The following is a 17,707-nucleotide window of genomic DNA, read 5'->3' as shown; positions in this document are numbered from 1 at the left end:
ATGTTTTATTATAACAATATTGTTGTAGTGAACACCCTTAAAATAACTTCCTACATATTTGACAAAGTATTTCTGAAGAATAGATTCCTACAGGAAATAGTAAAAATAATGAAAAATTTTTGGTATGCAAGCATTTTTCATAAACTAATTTATTTAATTCTTCTATGAGGAACATGCTACATGTTATTGTCTGCTTTCCACAAATGAGAAATAGGCACATACAGAGTAACTAATTTTTTTAATATTAGAGAAAATTATGGAGAATTTCTTGAACAAAGAATAAGCATATATTTTTATTTTGATAACTACTATCAAATTACCCTCAAAAATATTTCTACCAACCCATAGTTCAATTTTGTTCGTGTAAAATAGTACTCTTCATCCCCTACACAACCTCATCAAAACTCGCAGTTTTTAAATGCTGCCAATCTTGAAAGTGCAGATAGTATCCTATCTAATAAAAGAGTAATATACAAATTGACCATACCTCCGCTATACCCACAAGCCATGCCCACCAGCCAATCAGGAGCGAGTATGCAAATTAACCCAACCAAGATGGCTACAGCCTTGGAGAGAGCAGGAGGCTTGGGTTTCCCCAGCGATGGAGGAAGCCAAGCTTTCCACACACCCTGGAGGGCCCAGGCCTCCACTCAAGGCTACAAAGTTTTAATTGTAGAAGATAAATAAATCCCAACAAAAATGGCTGCAGCCACAGAGCTGGAGAGAGCAGGAGGCTTGAGTTGCCCCCGGCTATGGAAGAAGCCAAGCTTCCTGCACACGCTGGCCAGCCGTGGACTCCACTCAAGGCTACAAAGTTTTAATTATAGAAGATAAGTAAATCCCAACAAAAATGGCTGCAGCTATGGGGCAAGCAGGAGGCTTGGCTCTGCTCAAGGCTACCAAGTTTCAATTATAGAAGATAAATAAATCCCAGATACTAGGGCCTTTGCTTGGGTCGCCGGGGGGCATGGCCGGCCTGCAAACCACCACAGGCCCCTCGCCCATGCTGCCCTATGCCCCAAGGGAACCCCCACCATGATCCGGGACACCCTTCAGGGCAAACCAGCTGTCCCTCACCCGTGAACCAGGCCTCTATCCTATCTAATAAAAGAGTAATATGCAGATTGACCATCACTCCAACACACAAGATGGCTGTCCCCATGTGGTCAAAGATCCTGCCCCCATGTGGTCACAAGATGGCTGCCACAAGATGGCCAGCAGGGGAGGGCAGTTGAGAGGGACCAGGTCTGTAAGGGAGGGCAGTTGTGGGCGATCAAGCTTCAGGGAAGGGCAGTTAGGGGTGACCAAGCCAGCAGAGGAGGGAAGTTGGGGGCAACTGGGCCTGCAGGGAAGGTCAGTTGGGGGGGACCCAGGTCTGGAAGGGAGAGCAGTTGGGGGGGACCAGGCCTTCAGGGGAGGGCAGTTAGGGGCAATCAGGCTGGCAGGGGAGCAGTTAGGCATCAATCAGGCTGGCAGGGGAGTGGTTAGGGGGTGATCAGGCTGGCAGGCAGAAGTGGTTAGGGACAATCAGGAAGGCAGGCAGGTGAGCAGTTGGGAGCCAGCAGTCCTGGATTTTGAGAGAGATGTCCGACTGCCCGTTTAGGCCCGATCCTACTAGGATCGGACCTAAACGGGCAGTCAGACATCTGTCAAGGGGTCCCAGATTCGAGAGGGTGCAGGCTGACCTGAGGGACACACCCCACCCTGTGCATGAATTTCGTGCACTGAGCCTCTAGTTTCCTTATAAGCAGATATTTGAAAATTTTTCAAATTTTCTGCAACTTGAAAGCATATGTCTAAAGACTTGTACACAATATATAGTACTATATGTAATACTTTAAACAATAAAGAATTTAAAATTTAAAAAAAGACTTGTACACAAATATTCGTAGAAGCTTTATTTGTAATAGCTAAAAATTAGGTACCATTCACATGTCTACCAACAAATGAACAGTTAACCAAACTCTGGTTTATTCATAGAATTGAGCAGTGATTTTCTTTTTTTAAAATTTTTATTTGGTTTTTAATACATTTAAAAATTTTTATTTTATTGGTTCCAGAGAGGACAAAAGGGAGAGAGAAAAAAACAAACATTGATATGAAAGAGATAGGTACATTGATCAGTTGCCTCCCATACATGCCCCAACTAGGGATTGAACCCACAACCTAGGTATGTGCCCTGACTAGGAATCAAACCTGTGACAGGAGGACACTCCAACCAACTGAGCCACACCAGCCAGGGATGAAAGCAGGGATTTTCAACTGGTGTGCCACATCAGGCATACAGGTGTGCTGCAAGAATTTTTAAAACATGTAATACCTAACTATTTAATCAGAGGTCCTGACCTCTTTTCCCTAAGATTGTCAAATTTAAAAATGACAACAGCCAACAAAACAATAGCTGTTCAGTGTGAATGAATCAAAATTATGCCATTTTTTTGTCAGATCAGCAAAAAAATATAACATATTTTTGGTGTGCCACAGAATTTTAGTAATTCGTTTATGTGTGCCATGAGATGAAAAAGGTTGAAAATTGCTGGAGTAAGGGACTGCCAAGCAATCAAGAGGAATAAACACCCTACAACACATAGGAAACTCGTAATCAATGCAGGAGAAGATTTCAAACTGCAACCTGACAAACCTTAGCCACCACTGCAGGCAAGTGTGAAATGAGCATTGAAAAATTTTTTTGATATGTAATTGACATAAAATATTGTATTCATTTACTGTGTACTATGTGATAATTGGATATACCTACGTATTTTGAAATGATCACTACAATAAGTTTAGTTAACAACCATCGCCTCACAGTTATATTTTTCTTGTAATGAGAACTTGTAAGATCTATTCTCTTAGCAATATTCAAATATACAATAGAGGAGTGCTATCTTTAGCATTACCCATTAGAACATCTTATATTGAGCCAAAATAGCAAGGCATTAATACCCCAGCCTCTCTCTGCAGACTCGAGCAGCCAAGGAAGTTGTAAGCTAGATGCTGACAAGTGGAGGTGGGTGACTGACAATTTCTATTCTGTTTTGTGTAAATGTGCTATTTTCAAAGTATATGGCAAGTTTTGATAGTTTCTGTAGTCCCTGCTTAAAATTGATCACAATTAAAAATGTTTTTCATTTTATTTCTTCAAAGACTCATAGAACAAATAGAATTTTTGTCTTACAAATATACGTTTCAACATAGATTCCAATGATTTCAATGTACTGCTTTTTCTTTAATATTAGCATAACAGAAGGAAGAAAATGATTTGACAATATTTGTGACTGCCATGCACAATTTAGTTAATTGATTTTGTAATTAGATATAAACATTTAGCATTAAATGATGCTTTGGTATTTGAAATTTTAATTATTAATGTTATTTTATAAGTATTTGTAAAAATACACAAATGACAAATTGCCTCTAATAACCAAGAGGCATTGTAGCAATTTTTTTTTTTCAATTGATTTGAGAGCGGGAGAAAGGAAAAGAGAGAGAAAAAGAGAGGAACATTGATGTGTGAGAGAAATATCCATAATTTGTCTCCCTTATGTACCCAGGAATCAAACCCAGTACCCTTCAGTGCACTGGACGACACTCTAACCAACTGAGCCATAGCAGCCAGGACCATTGTTGCAATTTTCAAGTTGCTATGATATTGTTTGGCTATTTTTTAAAAAATCCACCCAACATAATGTAAGACAATTAATTTGGTAATCCATATAATAAAAACGTAATATGCAAATGGACCAAACAGCAGAACGACCTGTCACTATGATGTGCACTGACCACCAGGGGGCAGACGTTCAATGCAGGAGCTGCCCCCTGGTGGTCAGTGCGCTCCCACAGGGGGAGCGCCACTCAGCCAGAAGCCAGGCTCACGGCTGGCGAGCCTCTCCCACCTCTGCTGCAGGCGAACAGTAAGGAGGGAGGGGTCCCAGACTGCGAGAGGGATGTCTGCTTGCTAGTTTAGGCTGGGAATCAGGCCTAAGCTGGCAGGCAGACATCACCCAAGGGGTCCCGGACTGCGAGAGGGCACAGGCCAGGCTGAGGGATCCAGCCCCCCCCCGCTCCCACCCCCCTTTCCCGTGCACGAATCTTGTGTACCGGGCCTCTAGTGTTTTTATAATTGTCCTGATCAAACTTACCCATGTACACAAAATATAGCACTGGGGTTTTCTTGATGTTTTCCCTATGGAGACAGCAAATTTTTATGAGTATTATTTTGTAGATTGAATTCCAGAGCCCTTCTCTCTCACAAGACCTTACTGCCCAGCAAGTTCTGAGGTACACTAAGGCTCTAATTTCTGATGGCAATTTCATATCCATTCATTCATCAGTTATTTAGTAAATACCTACTTTGTGATAGGCAGGATAAATCATATATAAAATTGGAAAAAATATCATGTACATCTGCTGCTTTTCAAATACATTACCCAGAGAAATGAGGGTACTTAGTGCCACCAAAATCATGTGTAGCTCAGCAAGAATGGGGTGGATCTTTAATAACCAGCCTCTCTTGTTTTCTGTACCTCTGACCAAACTCACATTAGTTCCTTTTGGATCACTCCAGGAACTGAGGAAGTTCATATTCAAAGTGAAGTGTACCTCTATTGCTCTTCCTTACTCTTTCTCACCAGTCAAAACTCTCATTTGGGGAGAATGGATTAATATCATTTGGGGATTATAAAATTATTAAAATAAGCCATATTTGACTTTCAGTTGACTAACCTATTTAACCCTCTTAGAGAAAGATTTGTTGTTGTTTAACTATTGCAAAATATAAATTTACTAGCTCAAATGAATTTCTAATTCATAGAAGTTCAGTTATGTATTATTATATACACTGAGTGGCCAGATTATTATGACCACCCCATCAGTACTTCGTTGGGCCACCTTTTGCCTTCAATACTGCAATGATTCTTCTTGGCATTGACTCCATGAGATGTTGAAAGGTGATGCAAGGAATCTGACACCATGCCTGATGAATAGCACTGTCCAGTTCTGTGAGATTTGATGGTTGTGGAACCAGCTGCCTGATGGTTCTTTTAACTTCGTACCACAAATGCTCAATTGGATTGAGATCTGGTGATTGTGGGGGCCACCTAAGCAAGGTAAAGTCTCCCTCATGTTCTTGAAACCACTCCTGCACAATACGAGCACCGTGGCATGGCACATTGTCTTGTTGGAAGAAGCCATCTTCATTGGGATATGGCATCAACGTGATAGGATGAACTTGATCAGCAATGATACTTAGGTATGTTGTGCTATTCAGATGTTGTTCCACACAAATTAAAGGGCCCAAATCATGCCAGGAAAACATGCCCCAAACCATAACACTGCCCCCACCAGAAAAAAATCACTTCTACTGTCGTGGTAAACAACCTGCTTCCCTATTTATAATGGTCTGGCCCTCTAGCAACTTCAGCGTGAAATTATAGCTAATTTGCCTACAAACGTCAGGTGGTCATAATAATCTGGCCACTCAGTGTATATTACATACATTATATATCTATAATAATAAAAGCATAATATGCAAATCGGCTGAATGGCCAAACAGTGGAACGACCATCCGGACAACCTTCCAGATGACCTTCTGGACAAAGCTGGGGCTGCGAAGGCCGAGCCCCTGGCATGAATTTGGTGCAGCGGACCTATAGTATCATGTACACTGAGTGGCCAGATTATTAAGATCTCTGAACACATAATAATCTGGCCACTCAGTGTATATCCTATGTAATAAAAGGCTAATATGCAAATTGTCCCCTCGACCAGGAGTTCGACCAGCAGGCAGGCCAGCCAACCGCCCATGTCCCCTCCCCCTGGCCAGGCTGGCCGGACCCCACCCATACACGAATTCATGCACTGGGCCTCTTATATATATATAGAGAGAGAGAGTGGCCAGATTATTATGACGACCTGACGTTTGTAGGCAACTTAACCATACACTGCATCGAATGGGATATGGAAGCTGAAGGCCTGTTCGAACACCTTTGCTGTCTGCAGTTACCAAGATAAAATGTCTCCAGTTCGCACAGGAACAAGAGGATTGGACAGTCGAGCATTGGAAAAAAGTCATGTGGTCCGATGAATCACGTTTCCAGTTGCATCATGCAGATGACAGAGTGAGAATTTGGCAGAAACAGCATGAAAGCATGCACCCCACATGCATGAGTACAACCCTTCAAGCTGGTGGGGGCAGTGTTATGGTTTGGGGCATGTTTTCCTGGCATGATTTGGGCCCTTTACTTCGTGTGGAACAACGTCTGAATAGCACAACATATCTAAGTATCATTGCTGATCAAGTCCATCCTATCATGTTGATGGCGTATCCCAATGGAGATGGCTTCTTCCAACAAGACAATGCACCATGCCACGGTGCTCGTATTGTGCAGGAGTGGTTTCAAGAACATGAGGGAGACTTTACCTTGCTTAGGTGGCCCCCACAATCACCAGATCTCAATCCAATTGAACATTTGTGGTACGAAGTTAAAAGAACCATCAGGCAGCTGGTTCCACAACCATCAAATCTCACAGAACTGGACAGTGCTATTCATCAGGCATGGTGTCAGATTCCTTGCATCACCTTTCAACATCTCGTGGAGTCAATGCCAAGAAGAATCATTGCAGTATTGAAGGCAAAAGGTGGCCCAACGAAGTACTGATGGGGTGGTCATAATAATCTGGCCACTCAGTGTGTTATATATTATACTAGAGGCCAGGTGCATGATATTCATGTACTGGGGGCGGGGGGGGGGGTGTTCCTCAGTCCGGCCTGCACCCTTTAGCAGTCTGGGAGCCCTCGCGGGATGTCCGTCAGTCGGACATCCTTAGTGCTGCCACAGAGATGAGAGAGGCTCCTGCCACTGCTGCTGCACTCGCCAGCTGTCAGCCTGGCTTGTGGCTGAGCGGCGCTCCCCCTATGGGAGCACACTGACCAGCAGAGGGAAGCTCCTGCATTGAGCGTCTGCCCCCTGGTGGTTAGTGTGCATCATAGTGACCGGTCGTTCCACCGTTCGGTCGATTTGCATATTATCCTTTTATTATATAGGATAATATAAGCAAGGTTTTTTTTTATGCACTTTTAATTCAAGTATGAAGAAAATGAATAGACAACTTGGTACCTTTTTTAAAAAAATGTTTTAGTTTCTTTTTGTCAACCTTTTCACATTAGAAACTAATTGAGTAATATTCTTTGTCTTTATTAAAGGCAATTTTTAATGTAACAATTTATCTTAATAGTCAAAGCTGTTTGCCTATCCTCTATCCTTGCTGCTCACCTGTGGGACACATTAAAGCAGAAATGATAGGCCCACTCTTCTCAGAATGCTGGGTTGATTTCCCCTGTTAAAGGTAGAGATGTGTGCTGCCCCAGTGATTTCAAACCCAGGGTTTCATCAATGAGCTGAGGAGTGTTATAAAGTACCTTCCCCTGAGAGCTCTTACCACAGCTCAGTGAGAATCTTCAATAAGCTATACTGCGTTTGTGTTTAGAGAAAACAATCACAAAGTCATGTTCATCTCTCTGCACTGGCATCCTAATTAAACAATCTCAAAACTCTGGAAAAAGTCCAAATTTTGAAGTTTTTATTACATTTATTCATGGATTGCTTCATAAATTATCAAAGCCCAGGCTTTAGTCAAACATTTTCCAGATACCAAGTGTTTAATGAAGTAATATTTAGAATTTTTAAAAATGTTATATCCATAGTTGTAAGAATACCAGTCTAGAACAGATCCTGGTTGTAAAGTGATTTCCTATTAGTAGTTAGATTCAAGTAGCTATTTATATCAACCCTAGTGAAAATGCTACATGGCACAACCTAGGAGTCAGTGTGTGTGTGTGTGTGTGTGTGTGTGTGTGTGTGTGTGTGTGTGTCAGTATATTATCATTGTATTTGAATCTAAATTAAAAAAAATTGGATTCACTTATTTGAATTTTCTGTCTTTGATTAAAATAAATATTGTATTAAGTCCACTCAAGAGTGAAAGTACTATATGACAGACACAACCAAGGAGTTCATGTTCTTATAAATGCTATTCTGCTTTGCTTACTTTAGCAACTAAGAATAAATTAACTCCCTAGATACTTTTTCCAGAATACAGACAATTACAGGTAGTTTCCAATTTTTTTTGTCATTTACTTCCCCTCATTTACCTTGCTGTCGTCATTACCACAAAAGTATTAATTGTGCAGAATATGTATAAAGAGGACCACATGTCTATTTCATAATCTACATGAAATTTGTGAATTAGGAATGACAGCAATTTGCTAGAAAACATATGTAGGAAAAATTCATTTATTTACATTACCTAACCATTTCCAAAAGTGATTTGATCTGGTGAGATGGATAATCCTATATAATAAAAGGCTAATATGCAAATAGACCGAACAGCGGAACAACCAAACAACCAAACAACTGATTGCTATGACGTGCGCTGACCACCAGGGGCTGTGCACGGAACAAGGTGGGTGTTGGCTGCGGCGGGATGGTGGAGCAGATGAGCAGGGGCACCAGACCAAGGCGGGGTGCCAGTTGCTGCCATCGAGGCAAGCCTCTGGTGGTTACTGAAAATTCTTTGCTCCTGTGTGCCGCGGTCCTGCCCAGTGCTCGCACCTGTTGCCAGCGCTGGCCCCACTAGCACCCACAGCCGGCATCAGAGCTGCAGCTCGCACCTGCTGCTGGTGCCCAGCACCGGTCCCGATCACTTGGCACCATCAGCTGATGTAAGTGGCAGCTGTCGGCCCTGATCACCCCTGAGGGCGTCTCCACCTCCCCCTGCTCCTGAGGGGTAACGGGGACAGCAGCTGCCGCTCACACCCGCTGCTGGAGCCAGCCCCAGTTGCTCAGTGCCTTCAGTGGGTGGGAGCGGCGGCAGTGGGAGCAGGGCTGCCAGCAGGCAGGGGACCAGGGATAGGCCGAGACCCACCCCTGTGCCAACCACAGCCTCACGGCCCACAGTTCCTTTCAAGGTGCATGGATTTGTGCACTGGGCCCCTAGTTAAATATATAAAAAGAATATTAAACTTTGACAAAGACAGTTGCTACTTATACACCAAATACATGCCAAGAACATGTGCTCTTTTTATCCTAATTTCACAGATATATTTATGTGCACTAATTTTCATGATCTGTCACAAAGTAATCTGCTGGTAACAAAGAATAACCTAGAGAGAGGCCACCCATAGTCTCAACCCCCCTTTCAATTCCCCACTGTACTTTGTTTCTTATGGTACCATTGTAGATTTTCTATTTAAAGAACTTGTTTAGATCTTTTTAATCCTGCTGAGAAGGCAGCTAAATTATGGAAATTATTCTATAGATGAAATTTAAAAGGCCCTCCAGAGATTGCATGTCTTTTTAATGTGACTTTCATTGCCCTTTCCGAATCCTGTCATGAAATTTTTTGAATCATGATTCTATTTTGTTTAACTGGTAGGCACACTGATGGGTCATCAGTGGGTTTTAGCCTGTCACAGAGATCTATGTTAACAGCAAACGAGGAACTCTACTGCATACAGTGAATGAAAACAGTAAACAAAGACCACCACTGCACTTCTGTTTCATTTTGGCTTCTCTCTTCCCACGTGGGTCTTTATAAAATTTCAGAACATATATCAGAGGCACATTCTTTTGGTTTTCCCTTCCTATCATACAAGATTAAAATGGAAAAATTTCAGAGTGAATAGAAAGATATTCTGGAAGGTATACATCAAGGGCAATTCTGTGTTTTGTCTTCCCCCCACCCCACACCCACACCCACACACTTTACATTTTACATTGACCTCTAGGTACACCTTCCCTGTGCTCCTCCACGACTCCCCACATTTCCTCAGGAGCCTCTCAAACTGCTGTCATTTACCCAGAAATCAAGATCATTCCTCGTGCAGACAAATGGCATCTGCAGTGCCTGAGAACTAGCCAAGACCTAATTGCTTCTCCCTGGGTCCCATTGGCAGGAAGCTCTATTTCTCCCCCCACATGCACTCCTTTTCTTTGAAAGCAAACCTCAAAGCAGGATTCACCTTCTCATTACCCAACAGCTTGATTCTTTACAGGAGCCTCTGAGTGTCAGCAGGAGAATGTCTGGCCTTGCAAGTGGAAGGAAAAGCCTTGGTCTTTTAACTTTCACATTCCTGCTTCTCTTTCTGTGTTTCCCTTCTTCTCGTTCCCTTCACCTTGCCCACCCCCTCTTCTATTTCTTTCTTCTCCTTCTCCTCCTCTTTTTCCTCTTCTTCCTTTTATTCTTTTAGTTTCTAACTGCCTGCATTTTCTCTCCTTATTTCTGCATTCCTCTTCCTTCACCTTTACTTTGTCTCTTTTACTCTCTTATCCTTTCTCCTTCCTACCCTCCATTTCTTACACGTTTCCACAAACTATCACTTGAAGAATGTTCCAAATATAAAACCCTATGGCTCCTTTTTCCTCTTTTATTTTTTACCGCATATTTTCTAAGATAAAAAATAATTAAAAACACTGCCTAGAATGTAGCATATTTTCAATAATTTCCATTGTATGTAGTACTGAATCTGGCCTAAATTGTATTTTTAATGAAAATATTATTGCTAATGTGCTGTTCAGTAGGATTTTCTAATTATCTGAATCAATTAAATTAAACTGCCAACTGAGTAGTACATTTCAAATAAGTAATTTAACATAATTATTACAAATTGCATCCAGTTTAAGCATAGATGACATTTTACTTATTTAGGTGAAATACTTGTCATGTACAAAGAAATATCAAATGATCAAAAAACACATTTTAAAATGACTACATCTATAAAAAACAATAGCCATCCTTATAGTCAAATAATATGAAAATAATACACAACTAAATAAAATTATTTGTAATAAAGAATGAAGAAATACTTGGGTAAATTAGCCACTTTAGAAAAAAAATGTCCCAGTCAAAAAATTTGTATCCTAAGTGTCAGAATCTTTTGAATGTGTAGACCTCGAATTATTGAAGATCAGTACATTTCAATTGATGAAGATTAAGTATGATGAATTCTTGATTGTCTTAGGCGCAATCACATGTGCAGACAGAACATCTGTTACAGCCTCCCCTCTTGTTATTTTATTGCAAATTTACAATCTATTGCAATTAAAGCAACATGATTAAAATTATAGACATTTTGAATAAAGACTAATTTATAGACCTTTAAGTAATCAAACCTATTTTTGCAAATGACTAAAATTTAAAAAAAAGAAAAGACTTCTGAAACCCTATATATTGCGTTTTATTATAATGAAACACTGGCATTCAGTATCTACATTCAGGTATAGCTACTGCAGTGAAAAAAAAGAAAAAGAATCCTAGACTCAGAAACTTACAATACCACTTAGTTGATAGATTTATTAAAGCTGTTTCATAAGGACTTAACATTATCTTTGTTATTTTCAGTATTCACAAGGTCCAGACAAGTGGACAGAATATAGTAAACTTTATTTAGTATTTGTTTACTAATGCTTGACCTGATGTATGAATGAAGTGTTCATAAGGACATGTTTTAACTGTGCACAGGCATACCATTTTGTCTGTGAAAGTAACTAAAATTGCATCAAATGAAATGATGCCATAAATTACTGCACAATCTATACACACAGGTGTGTGAAATAACAAGGTTAATATTCGTTTGTAAAAACAATCTCCCTCGTATTACTGGGTTCCCTGTAACCATCTGTCAATTCAGTGTAACCCTTAAATTAAATCCATGGACCTGATGACATCAAGTAGAAAGCTACCGGGATCATGTGTAAAGTATACTTTGACCATGTGCATGTTGCTAAAAATTCTTATACCATTATTTATTTACCTTAAATCTATTTCTCCAACCAGAATTAATCAGAGATCTAGGTGCCAAGATAACAATGTTTTAAAGGACTTGTTAGCAAGGCTGACATCAGTTGTCAGTTGGTTTTCACAAGTATTTTACAATGATAGGTAGTCTATGAAGGGTAGATGATCTTATAGCAAATCACTCATCCAGTCTTTTAATATTGTTTCTGGTAAAAGTGTTTTTGTGAAAGATGAATTGTTAACAAATATGTAATATAAACAGCATATTTGTTTAAGAGTTCCAGGAACTAACTTCAAAGGAAGCTGGGTATAACAACCAGACATTCCAGCTCCAGGAGACTGGATGGCTTTCAAACATAAAAACCAGACCTCTGCTTGACCAGTTTCAAGATAATCATTGGAATAGACTGTACTGACTTACACATAAAGACCTTCAAACTCCCTCCCCTGGTTTCTTTGTTCTGCTTTCCCTCTACCTCCTAATAAAAACCCCCGCCTGCACGGAGATGTTAAGATAGGATTTAGGACAGAGTTGGCCATCTCCTTGGTCTGCCAGCACCCAAATAAACCATCTTTTCTTACATCAGCACCTGTCCCTTAAGTATTGGCTTTTGAAGTAGCTGGCAGCCAAACCTGAGTTTGGTATCATTATGGGCATGAATCGACTTGAGTTCAAATTCCATCACAAATTATGTGACTTTAACTTTTCTGTGCTTCATTTTCTTGATCTATAAATAGGCATAAAAATTGTTCCTACTTAGTATTAGGATTCTTATTGGGTTAAATATGACAATGCATGTAAAACATTAAATGCAATATTTAGGACTTACCAATTAGTCAATGATTGGCTAGCGCTATTACGCTAGAAAGAAGATTGTAAAGGGGAACACACAGAAAAGAAGAGGAGACAATTAACAAACTCTCAGTAACTACTTATTGTTGGATTTGAGTTTTAACAAAGAAAAAAAGGGCAATAAAATGAACTGAATTAGTAGAGCAAGAAAGTTTATGAAATTGATAGTGAAACCAAGGGTTTTTTAATTAAATCCTAGCTCTATGAATCATCTCTCTCTCTCTCTCTACACCCCTCAGATATATACAGCCTTTCCCTTAAGTAATCAGCAACCCCCGAGGTAGCAGAAGACAACAGCAGGGACCTGACCAGTGGTCTCAAGGTCTGGACCTCTGGCTAAAGATAACATCTTGACCTAAGTTATGTTTGGGCTCCTGAGTATAAAGTGAATCTACCGCCTGGCTACCTTCCCCTGAGACCAGACAGAGGGGTGCAGGAGCAGACCTCAGAGATATACCCCAGACCTGAAGAAATGATCAATTACCCTTACCAATCAGCTCCCAACACAGCTCTGAAACCCTAACCGGTGGTGTCTTGTGATATTGCCCAGTACAGTCTGTAGCCCACATGCCATCTGGGAGTCAAGAAGGCACGAGCTTGCCAGTACTCTGGATTGGCCAATTCTCTAATAAACCCTTCTATTCTGAAAACTCCTGCTTGTTTTCTTTTAGCCAGTGCACACAGACAGACATTGGTTGATACTCTAACATTGGGGTTTAGAAACAATAGGACAAAAGATACCATATTGTCAGAATAAACCTGCACAGCACCATCAGACAGATCAAAAAACTGAGAGAAAAACATAGATGAAAAGATAGTCTTGCACACTGGAATGCATACTTCTCAAATGAAACATATCTTTAGCCTGAGGTAACACATTCGTGTTTGGGGAAAAGGCATAGGAAATGAGGACATATAAAGAAGAAAATGCCGAAACCGGTTTGGCTCAGTGGATGGAGCATCAGCCTGAGGACTGAAGGGTACTGGGTTCGATTCCAGTCAAGGGCATGTACCTTGGTTGCGGGCACATCCCCAGTGGGAGGTGTGCAGGAGGCAGCTGATCGATGTTTCTCTCATCGATGTTTCTAGCTTTCTATCCCTCTCCCTTCCTCTCTGTAAAATATCAATAAAATATATTTTTTTTTAAAAAAGAAGAAAATGCAACAAGAAACTATTTGTTGAACTTCAGATGATATATTAATTATTCATTTTCTTTATATTTATTGATACAAAACTTGCCAGGGTGTAAAGAAGGATTTGAAAAAAAAAATTGCCAGGGTAAAAAATAATTTCTCACATAAATAAATTTTTAAAATTTATTTTAGCCTGATTATTGCCTTTTAAAAATCACTTTTACTGTAGTATTCATAGAGTCTTCAGGTATTATATTAGCCATTCATGTCAAAATAACATGTCACATAGAATAGGTAGAAGTTAAACTTATAGAACTTCATAAGCTATTCTAATGCATCAAAATTTAATGAAAATGAAGTAAATCATTTTATATCGCTAAAAATGTTTGATTCAGTAGCAGTAAGATGCTTCCTAAAACTTGATTGATCTCTTTAAAATAAGAACATTCAAATGTTAAATTAAATATATTCTTTCTCCACCCCAGCACACTGGAAAAGATACTAAAGAGAAAGGAGAATTACTAAAAGGTTTTAATTAAGAGTTGAAATGCAGAGTGGTTATAAGCAAGACTGTTTTGCTCAAAACCTGACTCTGAGCCTCAGTTTTATTTTCTGTAAAATGAGTAATACTATTAATATCTACCTCAGAGGTTTGTTGCAGGGATTACATTAATTAATAGACATAGATAATTTAGAATAGTAGTTGGTACATCAATACTCTTGAAGTGCTCACTATTGGTATTTCTGGCATTCTTAACTTCAAGATTATGGCAACAAATATTTGACAATCTAAAGGTTAAAAAAATGCTACAAACTTTTAGGGTGTCAGTACAATGTTGCTCAGAACTTGTATACTTCAATATATTATCTAACAAAATATTTGTTCCTAATCTCAAAGATTTTGCTTGAAACAAAGATTTTGAGATTCTTACAAAATCTCCCTTGAAACAAATATAAAGACAAAGCTACTGGATTTGTTTTTTTAAAAATCTCTTTAGTAAGCCAATATAGAACAGAAGCATTCAGATACTAAAATGAATTTCCCAGTCATGATTTCCATCTATCTCTTCTTCCTTTCTGAAGCTTTTTCATACATGAAGCTCTCTTTGTGGTACAGGTGAATCACAGATTTCAAACGCAATCCTATGGATTTCTGCATACTTAATTTATATATCTTTCAAGCACAAAGAAAATATCTGATTTTAGAGTGGTTAAGTCCACTTATAATGTCCTGATATATATTTGGTCTTTATCTTCCATTTCTGGAAAAGAACTCTTAAGACTCTTATAAGTTCCTAAATGGTAAAGGTGGGAGGAGTGCCATTTGTTATTTATAAACCCCTTTCAATCCTGCCCGAGTTTATGTTAATTACATGACTGTTACAGAGAACCGGAATAATCAAACAATGCTGGCGAGTTTGGAGTCACACTTTATTCACCGGTGGGCTTAGAGAAAATGAATTCAAATTCTAAGCAATGCTACAGCAGAACTTCCCTTTTTATTAAAGAGCTAGCCCTATGTGCACTTAGTGGTTATCTCACTGCTGGCCTTGAAAACAACACAGTTCTATCCAATTAAAAAAATGCACCTGTCATGGCATTGAGAGTATGGGCATATCTAGTCTCTGGCCTACCAGGTCAGACAGCTAAGTTTATCTTCCTCATTATTCAAGCAGGCTAAAGCAGGCTAGAAAGCAAAGTTATTTTTTTAGAATAAGAGTCCGTCTAAAAAAAACAGCAGAGAATTCCAAAGAGTAGTTTTACAAAATAAGGGTTAGCCTTCTCACGACTTCCGGCTGGAGCCCCTACATAGCTCCAGGATCTGGGCTACCTGCCTGAGGAACCAGCCATGTGATTAGAAGGTTGAAACTCTCATCGCCACCTGCTGGACATCCAGGGAAGGAAGGGGAGGTGGTGAGAATTAAGCTAGTCTCTAATGGCCAAAGGTAAAACAATCATGCCTAGAAAAATGGAACCTCCATAAAAACCTTTAGTGAAGGAATTTGAAGAGCTGCTGGGTTGTGGAACACGTTCCTGTGCAGGAGGGTGGTATACGTCAAACTTTATGGAACCGGAAGCCCCTGTGCTTGGGACCTTTCTATTCCTCTCACCCTATGTACCTCTTCATTGGGCTTTTATCTGTATCCTTTGTAATAAAATGCTAATAGTAACTAGAGGTTCCCCCCCTCCCCGAGTTCTGTGAACCAATCATCAGATATCATGGAAATCCCCAGTTTGTAACCAAGTTGGACAGAGTGTTCATGTCCTGTGGACCTACTACTTGTGATTGACATCTAAATTGTGTGTGTGTGTGTGTGGCGGGGAAGGGGTGGGGGGGGGGTTTGTGGCACTGAGCTCTTTACCTGTGGGTCTTCCCTAATGTTACCAAACTCAATGGGTTTGATGCTTGGGCACTCTATTCAATAAGACCTGGTTGTTTCAGGGCAATTTTATTTACTTGTAGTAAGTAAAGGAGACGAGATTTATATCCAAAGCTCTGTCTCCTCAGGAAAGTCTTAGTCTTTGTTTTATTCACAATTTTTTCAATTACATGTTGACTTCTTCTTTGTGATTGGCTACTTTCATCTGGTTGAGTTCCTGTTACTCATCCTATTTATTGCTGAATCTGCAGATAAATTAATATTTTAACATTTAACAAGAAATAACATTTAGAACTGCCAGACTTGAAGACCCTTGTGCTATCTAACACTAGCTCTGGGTAGCTAATGTCAGAACTGAATTAAGTTGTAAGACATCCAGTTTGTGTCCACAGAGCATTGGAAACTTGCTTGGTGTGGAAAACCCACACACTGGATGTTAGATGTGTTCTACATAGGTAAGAAACAGATCATAGCAGTAGACTATGAAGAGGTATTCTGAGTAAAGAAGTATTGAAAGAATAAGCATATTAAAACAACCCATTACCCATTGACAATGAATGCACTTAGGTAGACTAAGATGGAGAAAGAACTAGGTTGACACTGACTCAGTTGTGTTATCAGATTAGTGATTTGGAAAATAGAGAAAAGCAACATAGTGAGAATTGACAAAAATTAACAAAAGATAATGTGATTTTATATATATATGAAAATTTGAAGTGCTAAAAAAAGAAACACGGGGAGAAAATGGTTTGGAACTCTGGTTTTCCCATCTACTTCTGAAATGCAAATGTGTCATTAACCTCTAGAAGAACAGTTAGGCTATGTTTGGAAAAAAAAGCTGGACATTTAAAATGAGAGCATAAATAAAGAGAAGTATAACAGGAAATTGTTTTCGGAAACTCAGAATCCCACTTATATTTATGTTGTTGTGTAAAGTAAGTAAATATTTTGTTCCATTTAGAGTTAAAATCATAACATTGACATGAATTATAAATGAATACTTCTAGACTAAAACTATTTTCTGTATATAAAAATACCAGATTTTGAGAAAAATCACAATGGTTGTTTTTTAATTATTTTATGATATACTATTTGGTCCCTTGACTATAACAAAATATTGGGAGAAATTCAACTTAACATCCTATGTGAGGGAAGCACCAGGTTACTTGTTAGATGTAGCAACGTGAATCTAGGCCACAAATGCAGGTGCCCAACCATTTCCCTTTCTCTTAGTAATGCTTCCCCTCCTTCCCCCATGTGAAAACTAACTCCTGAATTCAAGGTTCTATACAGGGCCCACAATACCTTGAAAAGTGTAATTCAGTCACTTCACTCAACCCTCTTTCCCCATCTTTTTCCCTTAGATGCCAGCTTCTTTCTTTCCCTCTCCTACAGCAGCTCCCCCAAGCAGAGGCCTTCCTAAATCATTGGGAATAAAAATGTCTCACTTAATTTGGTCTAGTCCAGTGGTCGGCAAACTCATCAGTCAACAGAGCCAAATATCAACAGTACAACGATTGAAATTTCTTTTGAGATCCGAAAAC

This window comes from Plecotus auritus, assembly GCF_963455305.1.
Source record: "Plecotus auritus genome assembly, chromosome: 1".
Classification (NCBI taxonomy): Eukaryota; Metazoa; Chordata; class Mammalia; order Chiroptera; family Vespertilionidae; genus Plecotus; species Plecotus auritus.
This window is presented reverse-complemented; position numbering follows the sequence as displayed.